This window comes from Astatotilapia calliptera, chromosome 8 (genome assembly GCF_900246225.1).
Source record: "Astatotilapia calliptera chromosome 8, fAstCal1.2, whole genome shotgun sequence".
Classification (NCBI taxonomy): Eukaryota; Metazoa; Chordata; class Actinopteri; order Cichliformes; family Cichlidae; genus Astatotilapia; species Astatotilapia calliptera.
Window position 1 is genome coordinate 5247516 of NC_039309.1, and position 19602 is coordinate 5267117.

At 40.3% G+C, this 19602-nt stretch overlaps 1 protein-coding gene across 1 annotated transcript in view; it reads right to left on the reverse strand.

Annotated features, from left to right (window-relative positions):
* The window catches only part of tbkbp1 (TBK1 binding protein 1), an 88331-nt gene extending 78612 nt beyond the window's left edge, over positions 1-9719 (reverse strand). The window contains exon 1 of the mRNA XM_026178074.1: positions 9267-9719. The gene's annotated coding sequence lies outside the window, so the exon portion shown is untranslated. The remainder of the gene's footprint in view (positions 1-9266) is intronic.
* Positions 9720-19602: the final 9883 nt, after the last annotated feature.

The following is a 19602-nucleotide window of genomic DNA, read 5'->3' on the forward strand; positions in this document are numbered from 1 at the left end:
CCATGTCTTTGAAATTCTCCCAGAGTTGCATAAAATTGATATTTCTCTCAAACGTTTATTTCCAAAAAGATTTTAAACCACAACATCAAAGTATTGTAATAAAAAAAGGACATATTTATATCTGTGTCTCCAGATTTGTTTGGGGTTTTTTTGTTGTTGTTTTTTTACCTTTTTGTCTCCTGAAGGTAACCAGGAGGTCGCCTCAAGAGGATTTATTCCCTGAAATTATCAAAGCTTTGTCACCTATATGTTCTCCAGGTGTAACAAGTTGTGCAGCATTTTCCACTGTGCCATAAACCTGATTAGTGAAATCTGAGTGGATTTTGAGGCTCATGGGAACTGTCTATCACTGACTTAACATTACTTTTGCTTTTATTTGGATTAAAAAGAGACACTTTGTGCTCTGGAACCAATCACCGTTATCAACCGTACTTCAAAAGAAGCCTCTTATGTCTGTTTTTATGCAGGTGAGCCTGGGGGTTGTGCTTAATTGGATTTTGGTGCTTTCTCTATTAAAATGATTAACATTTAGTCACCAGTCGTGACTGGTTAGCATCTTTCGGAAATGGTCATTATCTTAGCTCAAAATGATGACTGTTAGAAAATTCTATTTTCACAGATGTCAAACAGAGAAACCTGCTGCAGTGACTTACACAACTGAGTACCTGACTTGCTCTAGCCTGCAATACTTTGACTTATTTAACAGCCAGGCCTAAATAGAGACATCACATGAACAAAACATAAAGGCAGGACACACAGCAGTTAGTGGCAGTCATTCCCTGTTTTTTCTCCCTGTCTCCTTCTTCCTTTACCCCTGGTGACCCTTGAAAGCCATCCATGAATATTCCGTCAGCCAGCAGGGCCTCTGCTCTCTCTTTTCATTTAGTGATTCAGTCAGTAAGTAGCTTACATAAACGTCCATATTTATGTATATGAACACATAAGTGAGTAGATCCTCCCAGCGAGCTGACCCAGGGGCAGGAGACACTGAAAGCTAAAGTATGGAACAGTGGCGAATCTATTGGAGGAAAATGAAATAAGTTTTGCATAAATTGTCTATCTGAGAGTTATGTCGGGACTGTTTCTAGGCAGGATGCTTCCTTGCTGTGTGTGCGCATGCAATCGGTCTAATGTTCGCTGGCCACCAGTGATGATACTGCAGAGTGAGACAAACGACCTCATATTCCTAAGGCTGAGCCCGACTCTCAGGTGCTGAGTGGAAACTACAGCATCATCAAGGTGCTGAGTGAACAAAGTGGATTATTAATTGCAACTTCTATGTGCACCATTGTCTGTAAAAAAAAAAATAAACAATTTTAAAAAAAATTTCTTCCTAGCAACAAAAAAGCTTAATGGTGACATTGTTGACGCCTGTATTTTGATTATTTTGAGTATCTTATGCCTGTCAAACTGTGTTATGTTTTGCATTTTTTAAATAGATTTAGCTAAAGAAATGGGAACAAACTGTGTGTTATTTTGACAGGTTGCTAGGTTCTTGCCAAGTTGTCAGTTATGTGTAGACATAACACAATTCATCCCTTTGCCATTTTTATGCTTGAATAATTTATAGGTATTGGGATCTATCCTGTCTTCCTTCTCTCACCCCAACCGGTCGCAGCAGATGGCCCCGCCCCTCCCTGAGCCTGGTTCTGCTGGAGGTTTCTTCCTCTTAAAAGGGAGTTTGTCCTCCCTTGCTCATAGGAATCATATGATAGTTTTTCACTGTATGCATTATTGCAGGTTCTACCATACAATATAAAGGGCCTTGACGTGACTGTTGTTGTCATTTGGCACATTATAAATAAATTGAATTGAATTTATAAACCACTATAAAGAAACTAAAGAAATGGGAAGGCTCAAGACTTTTGCATGCCGTGCACTGTGACTGTTTGTGCCTCATTTTGCAGCAATGTCGTATCTCTTGCCAAATAACCTCGTTGAGAGTTACTGTTAATCTAACAATGCCATCCATAAAACTAAACCCCTATAATTTAACTAATGAAATACATTGACATAAATCCACAATTTCCTTTTGATTAAATGTTGGGCTGTAAGTGAGGCCTGAGTTTGATCAAATACGTATTAACAGTGTGGAACAGAATGGTTTTAATAAAGCTAGAGAAAGCTGCAATAATCAATATTTTTAAATTAAGAATCGATCAAAGACTTAATTCAAGATGACAGCAAAGGCCAATAAATTTTGGAAATAACCGCCTCATTTAGTGGATAATAAACACTTTATTATCCCAGCAGACCTCTGAGCTGTGATGCAATCCATTTACATCAATTCTACGTCATCATTTTGACCTGACACTCAAATTAATTCTAATTCATTAGAAAATTATTCGTTGTCGTTAATCCCATCTCCCCGTGACATCCCCTGAGGTGAGAACATCATTAACGCTATCGTCGAAGCTGCAATAAGCCAACGCAGGCTGTGCAAGCATCACGACGAAGAAGACAGACGTGCAATAACAGTTTGTGCCGTCCTGATGCAGCCGATATACAGTGAACACTCAGCTATGAGAGGAAATAACGCATGCAGTGTCTTAAATTAAATCCTGCTTTTGAAGCCAGTCTAAAGAGCACAGCAGTTAAACACAAGCAGCTTGTCACTCACAGAGCAGGAAGCTGGAGAGGCCAAGGTCTTTACGACATTAAAAAAATCCTGCATACTTGCTTTAGTCGAATTTTTGCCAACTTTTCTTTCTTTTTTTTTTAAAGAACACGACTTTCTGTCCTTTGTGTTATGTTCTGTCCTTTATTTGCTTGAATGGCTTCAATCTTTCTGCATGTTTTTGACTATTTCAATGCATTATCATGTCAGAACTGCCTTTTGAAAGATCTCGTTTGCAGAAGACGATAACGACAGTTATGCTTTGTACGAAGAAGACAGTGTGTACTGCTCAGCGTTGTCACTCTTAACGTGCTGACAGCTCCCAGATTCAGTCCAGCAGGGCGGCAAGGTTCAGGGAAGAAAAACAACACAGATTTATATAGAACAATAAAATGACTCATCCAAATATCCTCACAATAAAAATAGCAGCGTTAATCATATGTTAAAAAACCCAAACTGTACATGTTTGTGTTTAATGACAAGAACTGTTGGTGTTAATTATTACTCTTGTCTGTCAGGAGCTAGAAGTTGTTAAAGAACTAAAAAACCTCAATGCCGCCTATGACTTTAACACTAGAGAACACTTTGTATTCATAATGTTCTAACATTAAGCTCTATTGGCTTCTTTTAGGACACAGCTGCATACATACCCCAGCTCTTCATTTCACTGGCTGTCAGATCCTTTAGTCTCTCATGTACTTACGCTAGAGCCAGCTTTTGTTCCTAGTTTTGTATTCTTCGTGTACTTTGGTTCATTTCAGTTACCTGGGCTCAGCTCACTGTGCATTAAACCTGCTTGTCCTGCTCTCCAGCCATCTCCAACTACTGTCTTCAGTCTGCAGCCACGGACAGCTAGCCAAGATCATCTGCCAATACAAATGAACTCATAGCTCTCTTTTGTGTCCTGCTGTTAACCAACACAGCACTCAAAAAAGAAAAAACACACACACAAACCTTGTCTTGAGTAGTTTCACAAAGGAAGTATTCTATACCCACCAATTGTATAACTCTGCATTGCAACTCTTAGTTAAACACAAGGAGTTCTTTGGTGGCACACAGCAGGTTACAGCATCGGCAAAGCGGGATTGTAACTCCTAACGTTTTTTCAATGGGGTGTGTTTTCACCCAAAGTGTTTACATAGTGTTAGACAAGCAGGTTTTACAATATAACAGTGGTTGCAGACCATGACATGACCTAATCACTGCCTTTGAAATGGTTTCTTTGGAGAGAGAGATCAGATCTGTCAACACATGTAGTCAGCTGCTGTCTTTAAAGCAACTGTGATGCGTCACGATTGCAATAAAACATCAATAAGAGTAGGTCACCTATCAGTCTGCTATCAGGTTGTAATTGAAAGGGGTCAAGATGGCCATTACGTTCAATCTCTTTGAGATTAACTGTCATAAATTGGCAAAAATCAGGAATCTGTTGCCATCTGTCGTGAATCTGTTGCCAGTTTGAATTCAAGTTCTGCCAGATTTGAAACAGAAATTCAAAAATCTTCCACAAAAACTCACCTAGTTCTTTCAGGGCAGCAATCTAACTGCGAAATGACACAGGTGCTCAGCAACCTTGTTTTTATGTAGGAATATAGGCAGAATACAAGCAGCTGAGTGGAATCACTGGTTGCAAAGCGATGCCCTGAGTTGCGGTCTTTAGCATTGATTTCAATGTGTTGCAAATCTCCAGTTATTTGCAATGCTTTGCCAATCTGTCTAAGAGAGGTTGCAATGTATTTAGCCATTGTGTGATCGAAAACAGTCGCTCAGTGGTTGCAACACCCTCAGTCTAAACCAGCAACAGCAAAAAACTCAACACAAATGTCGGGGAACTGCTGATTTTTTTCTAGTCACAAAGAGGTTGCCGTGCTCTGCTGTGACTGAGCCACTAGTGCCTGAACCTAACCCAGATAATAAGTCCAAAACATAATGGTCCAAAGGAAATGTGAACCACAGTCTCATAGCAGATAACCTTATGTCACCAGCACCTCTCCAGCCTCCTGAAGTTGATTTTGTAAGTCTCTAAAATAAAATACCATAAAATACCTCATGCATAATGATGAAACACAAATAGCATCTGACGCAACGTGATTATGTAAATTCCCTGGTGAGAATGCATTATTTGACCTGTAGTCTTAGCTAGTTGGTTAGCACAGTTGCCTCACACGCCGAATAACCTACCCCTAGTGGTGGTACCTAGTATAAACAGGAGGGTTTTGTCCCCTCCACTGTGGTGACCCATTGGGAAATAAGGATATGTACCTTAAATAGACAATAGAAAGAAAATACTTCCTACCTAAAAGTGCTCTGCACAAGCTTTGTGTATTTTTATGTCGTGATTTCTGCAAAGGAGCTACCCCTATAATTGGAGCTCCACTGACCTTACACAATATCTCCTTTTCAGGTCTTAAAGGGTACTACTTCATATGTGAGAAACCCTCTAAAAATCCCTTTGTGCTTCCAAATGACGTGTTGCATGACTAAGTTCACTTGGAGTTTGAAGCAGAAATACTTGAGTCAATCAGACTTCTGTTCCCCACGCCTTATCTTTCATTCAGGCCAACAGCATGAGACTACATTACAAGCATTACATTTATAAACTTGTAGCAACCAAATTACATTATTTGTCATGTGGGCGTCCATCTATAATATAGTGTGTGAGTGTGTGTGTGTAGTGTTGTGTAATATAAAAGTTGCATTGATTTTATTCATTTATGTGAGTGGCAGCTTTTAGCTTTGCATAATTTAATTATGAATCGTGTCTGGATGAGAAATTCTTCTAATGATAACAGAAAAGCAGATTTATGTTTGCATGTCAGAATCTTAATGCGCACTTTGCAGGAAAAAAAACATCAGTGATTAGCAGAGCCCGAAATGTGCCACTCACAGAGCTGAGCAGACCTAATAATCGACTGCGTTTCTCTATTTTGCAAAACTGAGGCAACGATTTGAAAAGCATTTCTTTTCCAGAAGGGTTAAATGTTAGACCTGCAGAGCAAATCTGCTCTTAAGATTCTGCGTATTGCAAAGGATGTGATTTTTCAGATTTTGCACCCTGAACGAGTCGTGCAAACGGCAACTGTTTCAGCTGTGATTCTCGTTTGCTTCGGCACGTTAATTCATTCAGCACAGAAAAACACTTCCTCTGTGCAATGAAAGGTGCCAATGTTCTCAGTGTGATTGCGTCAGTAACCACTCCTTCCACACACACACAAATACACACAAACACTGTCTTTAAACACATTACAGGAGTTACTCATAGAGCAAGTCTCAAAGTCGGCCGGCACCAAACAGCCGCCCCTAAAAAAGACTTTGTATTATTAAAAAATGATATAAACACTTGACGGTGTGTCTCACACAATGAAAGCTCAATCCCAGAGCTGGGGATGCACACTTTCCCCTCAAGTGTGTCTAAATACAATCAAATAAAACACAACAAACCCCAAAATAACATATGTAATATTAGGTGTAGACTGTGTCCTCGGCATAAATCTAATAATTTTCTAAACAAAATCTGTCTGAGAGGCCATTTCCTCATGAGAGTAAACTCACTGGCATACTCTAACCTCACTTCACAGCGCATCATGTTTCCAAAAAAACAGCATCAACAGCACTCATCAGCAAATAACAAAGTACATTATACAACAGCTTCAAGCATGGAGGAGCTCGCTGCGATCCAATTTAAAGCGTGGAGGGAAAAAAACATGATTAACGAGGGCAGAAAAACAGCAAAACAAGCCCGGACCCATGAGGGACGATACAGCAGTACAGTGGTTATGTGATTGGTGATTAGCAGGTAAAGTTATGATTCACTTACTTAAATTAGCTCCCTCAAAGGCGACCCCCTGGGAACTGACAAGAAGGGTGGGATGAAAGCTGAAGTGGTGCTAATCAACTGAAGTCTGGAGACCGGTAAGATCTGGCTCTGTAGATGGATGGGAAGCTTAAAGTTAAGCGTTCTTAATGTAACCTCTTGACCCCTCTTACAGGCCACTGCAGAGGCACTGACAGTGACTGACAGATTGCGCATGGTGCTAATTATTAAGGCTATATGAACATGTGAAATAATGACTCGGATCAGGGATGTTAGTCCCAAAAGAGTGATTAGATATTCAAGGTTTTCATGGTCTAGGCACTCCTCCTTCATGCTCAAATGTTCGCTTTCCTCCTTGTGCACCTGTGTACACGCTATGAGGCCCGTGAAGACAATCCCGACTGCCTTTCAGCACGATGTCCCTGCCCACTCTTGAGAGAATCCTTTAAATATTCACTCTATGCAAAAACATTTTGTGTTTGTCATAAAAGAAAGACAAACGACTTCAAACTACAATATAATTTAATCTAAACACATCCTGAATGAATAATGATGAGCAGCATGCTGTGTTACTCTTAGTTAGTCTGTAACATTTTCGTGGGAATATCAAGCCGTTATAGTTTAATATGGAATTGTGAGTACATGATGGGAGATTTAGCAATTTTTTCCGATCTTTCGATGTTAAAAAAAAATCCTTAACAAAGTTTGTTGTTACAGAGATCTGGGTTGTTTTTGACACCCATACATCAAAATTTGGGGTTATTAAATTGAAGTTCCAAGTTGTCTTCCTCAATTGTAGCTATTTTCTCAGAAGTTTGAGTTTGTAAGATAAAAATTTGAGATTTGACCTAATTGGATAATAACCAGACATTTTAACTTTTGGATAGTAAAAGTAATAAAAAATAAAAATAAAAATCAGGCTTTGATGATCTTGACCTCAAAAGTTAATCACTGTGAAGCTCAACCAAATCACACCCGGGGTAAACTTTTCATACAAATCCATACAAAAAACTTTGAGTAAATTTGCTAACAAACACACCAAAAACAAACCACAAGGACCTAAGCAAAAATTATTTTGTGCATTGACCCTGCACAGAGGACACGGTGCTTTTCTGCTGTCTACATGCTGCATCTTTGTACTGTCACCAGGGGTGCCCATGATCTCCATCAGGCTAAGAGATTTTTTCTCCTTTTCTTGGTTGTTTTATTTTTCGAGGGCTTTTTGGGCTCCGTGCAAGCATGTCTGCAACGGTTGCATATCCATAAACTTTTACTCAGGCCAGCTGAATAGCTACACAAACAAACAAAAATGCAAAACCACGAATTCCACGTCAGGGGGTAGATTTGGAGGCACAAACACACACCTAAGAGTCAAGTCTTGGATCCTGTTCAAGTATCACATTCCTTCATTTTTCACTTCATGCTTTGGTGTGATTTATACACCAAAAGCTCTTGGTTAGAACAGCATTTTCTCCAACTTTAATTAAACACCTCTTACAAATCTCCATTTTCTTGGTTTCCACTGTGCCATTTCCATCTCATGTGCAGGAGTCACATCAACCCACATTCATACAACCAGGAGATGCAGCTTAAACACAAGTATCTGTGTCTATATACCAGGCTGGACGGATCCTGGTCAGCTAGCTTGTCCATTACTTTGCTTCAGATTCAAATTTTAAGCCCTTTCGGTTTGGTGAACCACCGGCTTAAGCATCAGCAATGGGTCAAATTCTTTTCTATCTACAAAATAGACAAAAAATGTGATACTGAGTTACTGACGGTTTACTTCAGTGATGAGTGTGCTTTGCAGTTAAACAGACACATTTATTTTGGAGACATCAGCATGAAACTTGATAGATTTTTTTCCCCAGTTCACACTCTAGCTTACTATTACAGTCAAATTCTGTTTGGAGAGGCGAATACATGGGTGAAGTTCTGCTGTGAGATTTTTCTTAACCCGTGGCTGTTTTTCCGTGACTTTTCCATTTTTCTCGAACACATTAACGAACCACGAAGAACAGCTACATCCATACGCAAGTGTTTCTATTCCACGAGAAAAGGGCAAGTCTTTGTTTTCCTTTTCACCTCCTTCTCTCATTTGTCTTTACTTAGCCGATGCGCACTGTTTGTATTTCACAGCCAGAAATGCTCCACAGACTGCTTCTACAATCCAGTGAGCACACATCCCCCTTCAGCACCAACAGAAAAGAGAAAGAAAGCGTGGCTTTGCGAGAACAGCTTGCATATTTTCAGTCTGAAAATGTCTGAAATTCCCAAATATTCTCGCAGGGTTTTAAGAGGATAGTTATGCCTGCAGTGAAAATATATAGAAGGCTGTGCAGAATTTACTGTTTTCCATAACTCTCCTAAGTAGCAATATAGAGTGAGAAAAGCAGATTTGACAACCACTAGCCAACAGATGTAGTCTACACTTTGTTGACCGCGTTGAGCGCGGAGCACGGAGCCGAAGTTGAAGCTTGCCTGCGGCCAGGGGCATCGCTCTTTGTGGTGCTGATGTTGCCAGAGAAGCGAGCACACGCGTCTCCTTTAAGGAGAGCTACGCATCAGCTGTAGGCAAATAAATTGAGCGTATAATAAATAAACACAGTTGTATGCTGTATTTAAAAAAAAAAAGAAGAATAAAATCTTAAATCCCCGTTTTTCTTTTTTCTTTTTTACACGAGGCGATCAGTGCGATGACCAAAACATGGCTGTGGTGTTAGACATGCAGTTTGCTCTCTATCTCCAGCACACACACACACACACACACGCACACACACTATGTCCGTCACATGAAAGCCTTTGCACGGTTTGCATAAAAGAAGAAAAACTCACGCGCTCCCGTTGATCGATCCGTGGATGCCATCGCTGGAGAGAGTGGGAAGCGGGGGGACAGCACCCCCTGGAAAAGCGTCCTGTTTCACGGTGTGTCCGGTGCCCGGGAAAAACCCGCTGGCCGCTCCTGTAGTCCTCCTCCTCCCTTGCTCCTGTGCGCCTGTGGCAGGGATAAGCACGTCTCCTGTAGCTGCTACTGTGCAGGACTGAGCATCACATCGCGCACCGTGGAGCTCCACTAGTGTGGGATGATGATGTCGCGGGAATAGCAGCGTTAGTTTCTCCTTTTAACGAGAACATCTATGTCTCCTGCCTGAGTCACCCTGCATTTTAGAGGGAGAGCTAAGAATCTGACAGCAAACTGAGGCAAACACGAACGTTATAACACTTCGACCCTGTAGTCCAGACGCATTAAGTCCTTACAGAGTCCCCAAACAGCAGAAGGGAATGAGATAAAAGCAGCACATAACGGGACTGAAGTGTTATTTATAGCGCATGCTTTTTTTTTTTTTTGCAAACAATTCAACAGCTTACATTTAAAGCCACATGGCTCCTGCAATGGCTACATCCTCTATACATGAAAATTATTCACACCTTCTGTTTTCAGAGCTGTGAAGAAAAAAACGCTGCTTGAACTGGCACTGGTGCCAACTAAGCTAGATGAAGTGTCAGGCACTGGAAACACAATTTCAAATCCAGGTCTCTGTCTGATTGCTGCGTCTTTTACATCTTTGACCCTCATATAGATCATTTGGGTCAGTGTCCCACTTCTGAAATGGGCATAACCTCTGCCAAGAAGGAGAAAGTGCTGTTTCATTTGCACGTCTTATTTGGGACTTCCAGCAGTAAATCTTTTATAAAATTGTCTTTCAGTGCACAAAACGCGTCGTGGTCCACTTAAAAATTTATGGTGTATTTGCTTTGCAGGCTTAGGTTTTTATGTTATTGGCTAGTCCTGTGTAAAAATGTAAATAATCATAGAATGCAAAGATATACTAACTGAAAATGTTGCAAAGACAATGTGTCAGATGTTGAAACTAACAAATGACATGATTTTTGTGCTCACGTTGAATTTGATACCTGAAAAACATTTCAAAGTTGCAGCAGAGCAAGTTTACCACCGCGTTGCATCACCTCGTCTTTTAACGATCCCCTGTGTAAGAGTTTGTGAACTTGGAACATTATTGGACTTTTGAAAGACACTGTTTCCTATTATTACTTGATATAAGTTTTCATCACAGTTAAAGGCCTCCTGTGTCATATTTTGAAACAAAATATTTCATAATGTGTGGCATGATTTCAGTGAGTGGCAGGATTGGACTGCAGGCAGGCTAAATAAGCACTTTTTCACCCTGTAATGTTTAAGGAATGTAGTTTGGCTTTATCTCCATGAAATAGTCCTTGAGCAAAATAATACATTGTTTTCATAGTTGAATATATTACTCCAAAATCTGTATCCAGCCCTCCCTCACTCCTTTTTATCCAGTTCATGTTTGGAGTGGGGCTGGAGCCTATCCCAGCTGTCATAGGGTGGGAGGCTAGGTACACATAAAGACTCAATCATTCACACCCACGTTCATGTTCAGTGGACATTTGTGTCTTTGGAATGTGGGAGGAAGCCACAGAGAAGTGCAGGACCTGCCAACCACTGCACCACCATGCCGCCCAGAATTTTGTGGTGTGGTGGTTACCTATGCTGTGTGCACTAATGCCACTTCATTACTATCACAGACAATGCGCCCAGTCTTTGCACTCACAACATGTTCTGTGAGGTCTTTCCTCTTCAGCCTGAAGGGTAGGACGTCCCCGATTTCCAAACAGCACATCAGACTCAGATCTCTCAGACAAAAAGCAGTTCATGGATTTTTTTTACTTGGATGCTAACTGTGTTCAGTGACAGTAGTTTCCACAAGTGTTCCTGAGCCCATACAGTGATTCCCACTACAGAACCACATCTGTACTCAATGAAGATCATTGCTATTCAGTATTGGTTTTCATCCTTTCAGAGGTTTCTGTGGATTCTCTGAATCTTTTAATATTATGTAGACACAGATGATGAAATTCCCAAGTTCACCTTATCTAGCTTTTGCTTGTGAACTCTTTGTCCATGCAGAACGATGAACACTTTGCAATCTTTACTTCTGAAGGTTCAGCCTCACAGGTGAAATTTCATAGTTTCAGTAATTGATTTGTGGGTTTTGAGACCATCTAGTATGCTTTGAGTGATTTGCAAATCATTGCTGTGTATGCATTTACATTTTACAGTAATCTGACTGTTATGGTGCTAGCACACCTACCGTGTTTTGTGATGGAGGCGTGTCCTTTCCACTGACTCTGATGTCACCCCTTTTCCCTGCAAAGCCAGTGCACAGCTGACTCCACTCAGCAATCAGCACTGGGTATGAAAGCTTGGGAAAGGAGCTGACCAGCCCCAGCAAGCTTCAGTAGTGTTGAGTGTCTATGGTCTTCTTCTTCTAGCAAGTGTAGGTTTTTGTTTTTTTTTTACAGGGAGAAAAAAGCTTTAATTAAATCTCCTTCCTTTCAGCCTTCATTTAGAGTTTGCTGTCATCTCTCTTTTGTCTTCGGTTTTTCATAAACGTAGGGTCTTATCTGTCTAAGCTAAACCTTTTAAACAGAATCTTCACATTATTTCTGAATCTACCTCCTGCAACTCTTTTTTCCCTCTCTCTCACCCTTGTTATAGTGACTCCTCTCATGAAACACTAACATATTTGGAAATGGGGTGATAAGAAAACAATAAAATATCTATCACATTTTCTCAAGTCTGTGGTTATGTCACAATGTTTTACATTCACACAAAATAAAGAAAAGACCATCTTGAAGCCTACCTTGAAGATGCAGTTAGAAAGATGTCTGCTCTTTAATGACTCAAATTGACAGATTAGCTAATCTGCATGTCAATACACAGCCTACTCATGCCTGCACGCTGTTGCTTAGCATTTCATGCAGGATGGCTAAAAAAGCTCCAGCTGAAATTCTGAATCTCATGCTGCTCTCTCTTCAGGTCAGCACTGTTTCGTAAAACCTTTTCTGACATTCTCCCAGGATGCTGTATTGCCTAAGTTTCTTGCAGGAATAGATGTGAGTGATGGATTCTTGATGGATCCCCACAGGCTTGGGCTTCTGGGATCAAAAAACTGTCTTTCATGTGTTTTTTTAATGTTGTGTGAGAGGGTTCTTATCACACCATTTCACAACTCTCTCCTTATACTGATAGGGCGCTATTCTTGTGCATTAAGCCCAAGATAGCTGCATCTTCGGAGAATTTGATGACACAATTATCCCGGTTCATGCTTCTGCAGTAACTCGAGCAGGCACACAAGAGCAAACACTGAGAGGAGACAATTGTAGCTCTAATGTAACATGTGGATGTGTTTTGATTGACAATCACACTGAGAGCTTTTTCATCTGGGTAAGGTTTTTCCAAGAAGCTCTGGAAAACTCTGGAAAACCTGATCTCAATTATAGATATTTATATGTATTGACTATATACAGGTTCTTCAATTGTGCGCTAATGTATCCAACTCTGGTTTTTAAAAGCAGGAATTAATTGAGGCAGAGATCTGACTCCTTGTTACCTTTGTGGGGAAGTGCCTTTTAATAATTGTTTGCATGATTTCTGTTTCTTCCTACACATTTTACGTCAGTGAAGATGGGCACAAGAAGAAAGCTTCCAGGTCACATTTCATCAGAGAAGCTGCATTTGCTTGGTTGAATCTGGCAGTATGCAGCCGATTACAGTAGTATTAGTGACTCAAAGGTAGAGAGTGCAAAGATTATTCTCTCCCTGTGTGTGCATATTTCATAAAATAAATAGTATGATTCTTGATGCTGTTCATGTAATATATAGCTCTTACACTGACCAGCCACTTCAATAAATCCACTTGCCTAATACTGTATAGGTCGAAACATCTCTGACCTGTAAGGATGTTTGTAATACATCCATTGTCCCAGTAGGTCTGCTTGACATTAAGGCCAAGACTGCACCGCAGGCCTTTTGTCACATTCCTTGAATTCAGTTTTTGGTTCTAAGTTGAGAACCAGATGCTCTGGTGCACACAGGGCAGGAGATTGATATTCATTGGTCACACTTCTGTAACACCCTCACAGCCACAGTGCACCAGTGCACGCATTAATGACATAGTCCCCTCATCCTCTTGCTTTGGGAACGGTTATGATTGATACTCACAGGTACAGTGTAAAAGGTACAGACAGGGGGGGTTAAAAGAGAAAAATAGAGCTGTGGTCATATTCAGTCCAGATTAATTGGAGATAAAGTATTGGAATTTCAGGAGCAGGACCACGCCTCCAAACACGCTCCTTCCAGTTCTTATCTATATATGTTCTCCCCTTTACAAGCTGTTCATTCTCGTTTCCTACCCTTCCTCCCCTTTTCAATTCTTTAACTTCTTCACTTCTATTTAGTACATGGAGATCTGCCAGGCCTGGGAGCTGCCACCAGTCTCCTTCGAGGCCTTCCCCAAACCGCAGCTGAATTCATTTCCAAGCCATTCACCTTAACCTACTAAAACGCTGTCGAACCTAAAATGAGGACGTGGGCCCAGCTAGTGAACTGATAACTCCAACAAGACTGGGTCTAGGAAATCAAAACATAAACATGCACACAGAAATCCTTCAGTTTCTGATTGGATTTTGCAGCATTCTGTAGAAAAAAGAAAAACATGATGCAAACTGGGCACACAGGTTTGGAGAATGCATCTTTTGGGAGACCGCAAAGATGAAAACCACGACACGGACCTTTTCTTGGAGGAAGAACGATTAGATAAGACTGCCAGCTTTAAAACGTTATTGGTAATGGTGAGGATGATTGTGTTACCTTCAGAAGAAGATAACCTGGGAATAATATCCAGGGAGATGGCTGGCCAATTTAAATGATGGAGAGGAAGAAGGCTGGAATAACCTGGAAGAGCACTGGTGGGAGTGCTTGCTCTGGGCTCAAATTAGGGCAGGAGGCACCAAAGGCCACTCATTTCTTACTTTAGAGCAGACTTAGGTGGCAGCAGTTTCTGAAATCTAAAATCAATTAAAAAAAAAAATTCTCAAAACGTGAGTGTTTATTGAACCTTCTGGCAAATTATGTCTATATGAGTTTTCATTTGTCGAATTTTCTCTGCACTGTGAAATTATTGCTCATGGTAGCGCTTCATGTGTCACATTGTATACATCAAGTTTTTCGGGGGGAAAAATCACAGTGATGATGTAAAGGCCACAAAAACTAATAGGATTCACTTGGTGTTACAGGGTTAAAGCCAACAAATTGGTGTAATTAGCTCTCGTGGTTTTGCTCTGCATTTACATTTCTGTTTAAATTTGAAGTAAAAAGACATTTTAAAACATAGTTATGGTCCCAGTTTTGAGTAAGAGTCTAATATTTAGACCAGATTGCTCAAAAGAAGATCCTGAAGCTCAGAATTTAGTTTAAATAATGGTGAGACTTTGATCTCAAAGCTATAACCTTTGAAAGATTGTCCACTGCAGGCCTCTGGTTATGTCTTTCATTTGCACTTCCCTCTCTACTTACTTCATCGTTCACTGACGGCACTTCCTTTAAAATGATTATAATGGCCATGCAGAAGCTCCTTTCATAGACTTGATTAGTAGAATATCTTTAATCTGTATTCACGTAGCACTCCCATTATCCTTTGTGTTCTGAATAGGGACTAAATACAGTGTGAATGTTGTAATGATTACACTAGTCAGACAGACTGTAAAAATGCAATGGGCTTGATTAATTATTAAAAACCTGGTCTTTTACAGGTTGTGATCATGAATGTGTTACAATGGAGATAACTTAAACTTTATTCAGGGTCAGTTTTTTAGCAGGAAAGTGTAATTATTTGCATTTAAATCCACGTCTGCCTAATGAGCCCTCGACAGCTCACCCCTGCCCTACAGTGAGAGGGGAAATTTCCACTGGAGTTGTTGTTGTCATCCAGTTGCTCACCCTTCCACCAATATGGCACTGACAGAATGCACAGACATTTATGGCTGATATGCCCAGCTGTTTGTTGACAGTGGGGAATAGGAGCTGACTACTGGCAGGAATGTAGGCTGACGGAGAGCGGAAAAGTACTGGGGGTAGTCAACAACTACTCCCATAAGCCCCCTGACCAGTTAAGCACGTTCCAATAGTTGTGTCTCGAGGGCCAATTTTAAACAAGCCTGTAGTTACAAGCGACAGCAAAATAAAATGACATTTATTCTCTGGAACGAGGTTTTTCCGATCTCTCACAGGTTCATAAAATGCTTCTCTTGCCATTTGTATTGGCAGTGATAAGCCACAGTCAAACAACCATTGATGTTCTCACTCTACGTTTTCCCTCCCAGGACCAGTTCAGATGCCAGGATATGCTCATCCCCAGTATTGATCCAATAACATTGCTCTCTTTTCCCCCACATTTTCCCACTGAAAAATTGGATCGTTTTTTGTAAAGTGTGATGCAAAATCCTGTGTCAGTGAGCCAAATTATATAACTTTATAATGATGCTGTTGTAGAAAAATTCCTTCTAACATGTTCTGTCTAGAAGTAATCCTGACAGTCAAAATTTCAGGCTGCAGACAGAGCTAAACAAGCTTTTTGCACAGTTTCAGTTTTGTTTAAGTCTTGGTTGATGTCAAAAAACAGCCGGAACCCCGAAAACGAACATCTCGGGCAGACGCATCTGCCTCATCCACCTGTTGTCAAAACCTTCTGTTTGTGAGAGTTAGCCAGTCAGAAGAAAGTTGGCTTAAAGAGTAAAATGGTGTGTCACAGAGTAAAGATTAACCAAGGGTCTGCACTAAAGAGCAGATGGATATGTCAGCACTAATACATTTTATTTTTTCTTCCCGCCCCAGGAAATTAAAACCTTCAGACACTTAATTGCATTCTGATTAATTTTGATGAATCGATTTGAATCTTTTATGTCTTAAAATATGCTGGATGTTTCTTAAACATACAAAATTGGACTAGAACCAGTTTAAAATGGCAAAATAATTCAGTTTCTTATTCTTTGCACCTTCATTTTTTTTTCAATGCTCATTTTTATTCTGCTGAGTCAACACAAGACATGATTATTTTTCTGTGTTCTTGTGTTTGCTTGCCTCTCATGTGAGAGTCAGGTGTCCCAAGTCACATTTCTTTTTGAAATCAGGTGACGTTCGTGTCTTTTGTTTGGAGAAGTAACGCACTTAAATGTGCACGACCTATATCTGCGCAATTTGTGTCGCATATCTTTATGCATGTTAAAAACATATTTCACAAATATGGGATGATTTTTACTGAACATGTATATATCTCAACTATGTTAATGAAGCTGACTGACAGATCAAAAACAACAAAGACATCTAAACTAAGTCGAAATTGAACCTTACTGGAGTAATACTTGAACAAATATGTTATTCTTTAAATGACTGAAGCAGAGGAAAGAGGGCTACCCAAATCTAACCATCACATCAAAAACAGTAAATATGTCGCCGTTCTCACACGACTGTCTGATTCTCATGGATGAGACAACAGGAAATTGCATTGCATGCAAAACAATAACGCATGCGCGTTACTTTGGGGAAAAAATGGAAGAAATTTCACAGGTTACTGCTGCAAAGCTTAAACGTGTCCCTTGAAATAAAATGCACAAAATCATCAGGGAATAGAAGTGCAAATCAAGCGTCCCTCGGGTGTGCTTCGAATGAGGATGATTAGACACATCACTGACTGCAGCCTTTAGAAATCCTGGTTTTGACATTAGCCTGAAGTGAAATACAAAACACGAGCATACATGAAATTGACCAAATAATGCATGAAAATACAGAAAAGGTTTTTTACTCTTTGCTTGTTCATAGCAGAAATATGTGGTTGGCTTCTTGTACTCTCCCTTTCAAATGAAACATTTTCAAGGACAGCAAATCTTCCTCTGACTGGCAAGTTTTAAAGTCTTACAGGAAAAGTGCTAATCATTTCCAAAGTATTCCAATGCAAGGCATAAACTCACAGATTCATCTATCACAGCTGCTCGAAATACCTTAAAATGAAGCAAGATCAAATCTTGTTAGAGCACAAATGAAGCTGATATGGTGCAATAAACAACCTGCCACTTGACAACAATATGACTAATGCTTGTTTTGATGACGTCTACCAGGGATCAGCTTATTATCATGTAGTGGGACCTGATAAAAAAAAGGTGATATGTGTCGTGACATTTTGTGGTGGTGATGTCTGTTATTTCCCTGGAATACTGCTTTAGGCTGTTGTTTTTTCTTTTTTCCCTCTTTGCACATACTGTGTAAACTCTAATGTTTTGATTGAGGGGCAGGACACGCTGGCATTATGAGGACAATCCCAACTGTACTGACACAGCCGTCGCTTATGTAATGGGAGATTTGACTGGGACACTGTGTTCCCTGACGAAGGCACTTCTTTTCAAAACCATGTGTGGCAAGCTTCCAGAGAATCATTCACAGAGAGTGTACTCCTGTTCACTCGGACTGGAGGAACTAAACAAGGAGCAGAGTGTGTCTGATTATGTTATCATTGAAATGAAGAATGAGGTGGAGGTTACTATGTAAGGACTTTGAAACAGCAACACCTGTTTACTGACTGCAAATCATTGTTAGTACAGTAGGTGCTTTACAGTATGAAGTTAATAATTCTTGATTGTGTATACCTAATCAAATACAGCTAATTGTAGCAAAATGTATATATCAGCTTTAAAGCAAAAGCTTCTTTATTTGTCATAATCCACAAAGCCAGATTTGTTAAGAAAGCATAGTATTGAATCAAACTATGTCAAACTCAGTTGTAGTCTGCAACATCTGGTGGCTTACTTGACACTCTTCTACATGACCTACACCAGTGGCAGGTTTTTAAACCAATTTAGCCTTCCCACAGTTGCTACTCATCTGCAAGTGGCTTTGCAACCCACTGCCAGCCCAAATCATGCTTTCAGGCTGTTTCTGACCTAACGTCATATCTGCTGTCATTGCTGGAAGCAGCCCATCAATAGATGTGTACACTGTCGTTTAAAAGGGATGGAGATGGTCAGCAACAATACTCAGGCAACATTGACGCAAAGCAGGATGCAACCATGCTTTCATGTCGTTCATGCAAAATTCTGGTCCTACCATCTGAATGTCACGGCAGAAGTCAACACTTATCACATCATGCAATGCTTTTCCAATCTTCTGTGGTCCACTTTTGGTGAACCTGTACAATTTGTATCCTCAGTTTTCTGTTCTTATCTCACAGGAATGGAAACCAGTGCCGTCTTCTCCTCCTATACCCCATTTGCTTCAATGTTTTATGTGTTGTGCTCTCTCTGCATATCTTTTTTGTAACAAAGAGTCATTAAACTCGCATATCTGGCACCACCAACCACACTGCATTCAAAGTCACTTAAATCACCGTTCTCCCCCATTCTGATGCTTGTCTTTTACTTTAGCAGGTCATCTTGACCATTTCTGGATCCCTAAATGCAGACTTGCTGCAATGTGATTGTCCCATTAGATATTTGCATTAATGAGCAGCTGGTGGCTCTATGCACATAGATGGTGAAGGTCCCAGAACAGAGCCATAGAGCTAAAAACAAATTACTGAAGATGGAAATGGGAAGGCAAGTTATTTGGGCTTTAGCAGTCCTGACAGAAATGCTTTTCAGCTTGATGGGTGAAAACCAGTGTTGAAATAGATTTCATGTGGGGCTCTGACCTATGTCCAATCCAATATCTTTGAGAGCTGGAAAACAGGCCTTACCCTAAAAATCACTAAAGGAATTTTAGTTTGCTGAAAGAAGAGAGTGCATGACACCAGCTCAGTCTGTGCTATTTGCAGGCATGATCACACAAACTTTGTACCAGCGGGTTAAATGTTTAATGTCTGATCAGAACATGTTGGACAGCTGCCTTGTCACATTCACTGGGAAAGTTCAGGGCTGCCCAAACCAGACTGAATATGTTTGCCGTTGAGTCCAGTTTAATCCTGAATGAAGGTTGAAAGTGTGAAAACCAGATGAGTTGAACTGCACGTCTGTCATACTTTTAGCAAACTGGCAGCTAAGTTTCAGACACACAACTTCCTCTGACCTCACTTACATTAAACCTATACTAGTGAACGCTAACCATGAATTATTACAGTAATCACAATGTCAAAAAAACTTACCCAGTGCACCAACACAGTTATGGGTAATGTTTTAATTCTTAGTAATGTATTACATAACACCAGATCAAAGTAAGCTCTTGTAATGGGTCATTTTCTGCTTGGGTACTGCATACTCTTGATAAAGGTTTGAGTATTTTGGTTGGCTACATGGGGCTTTTTTG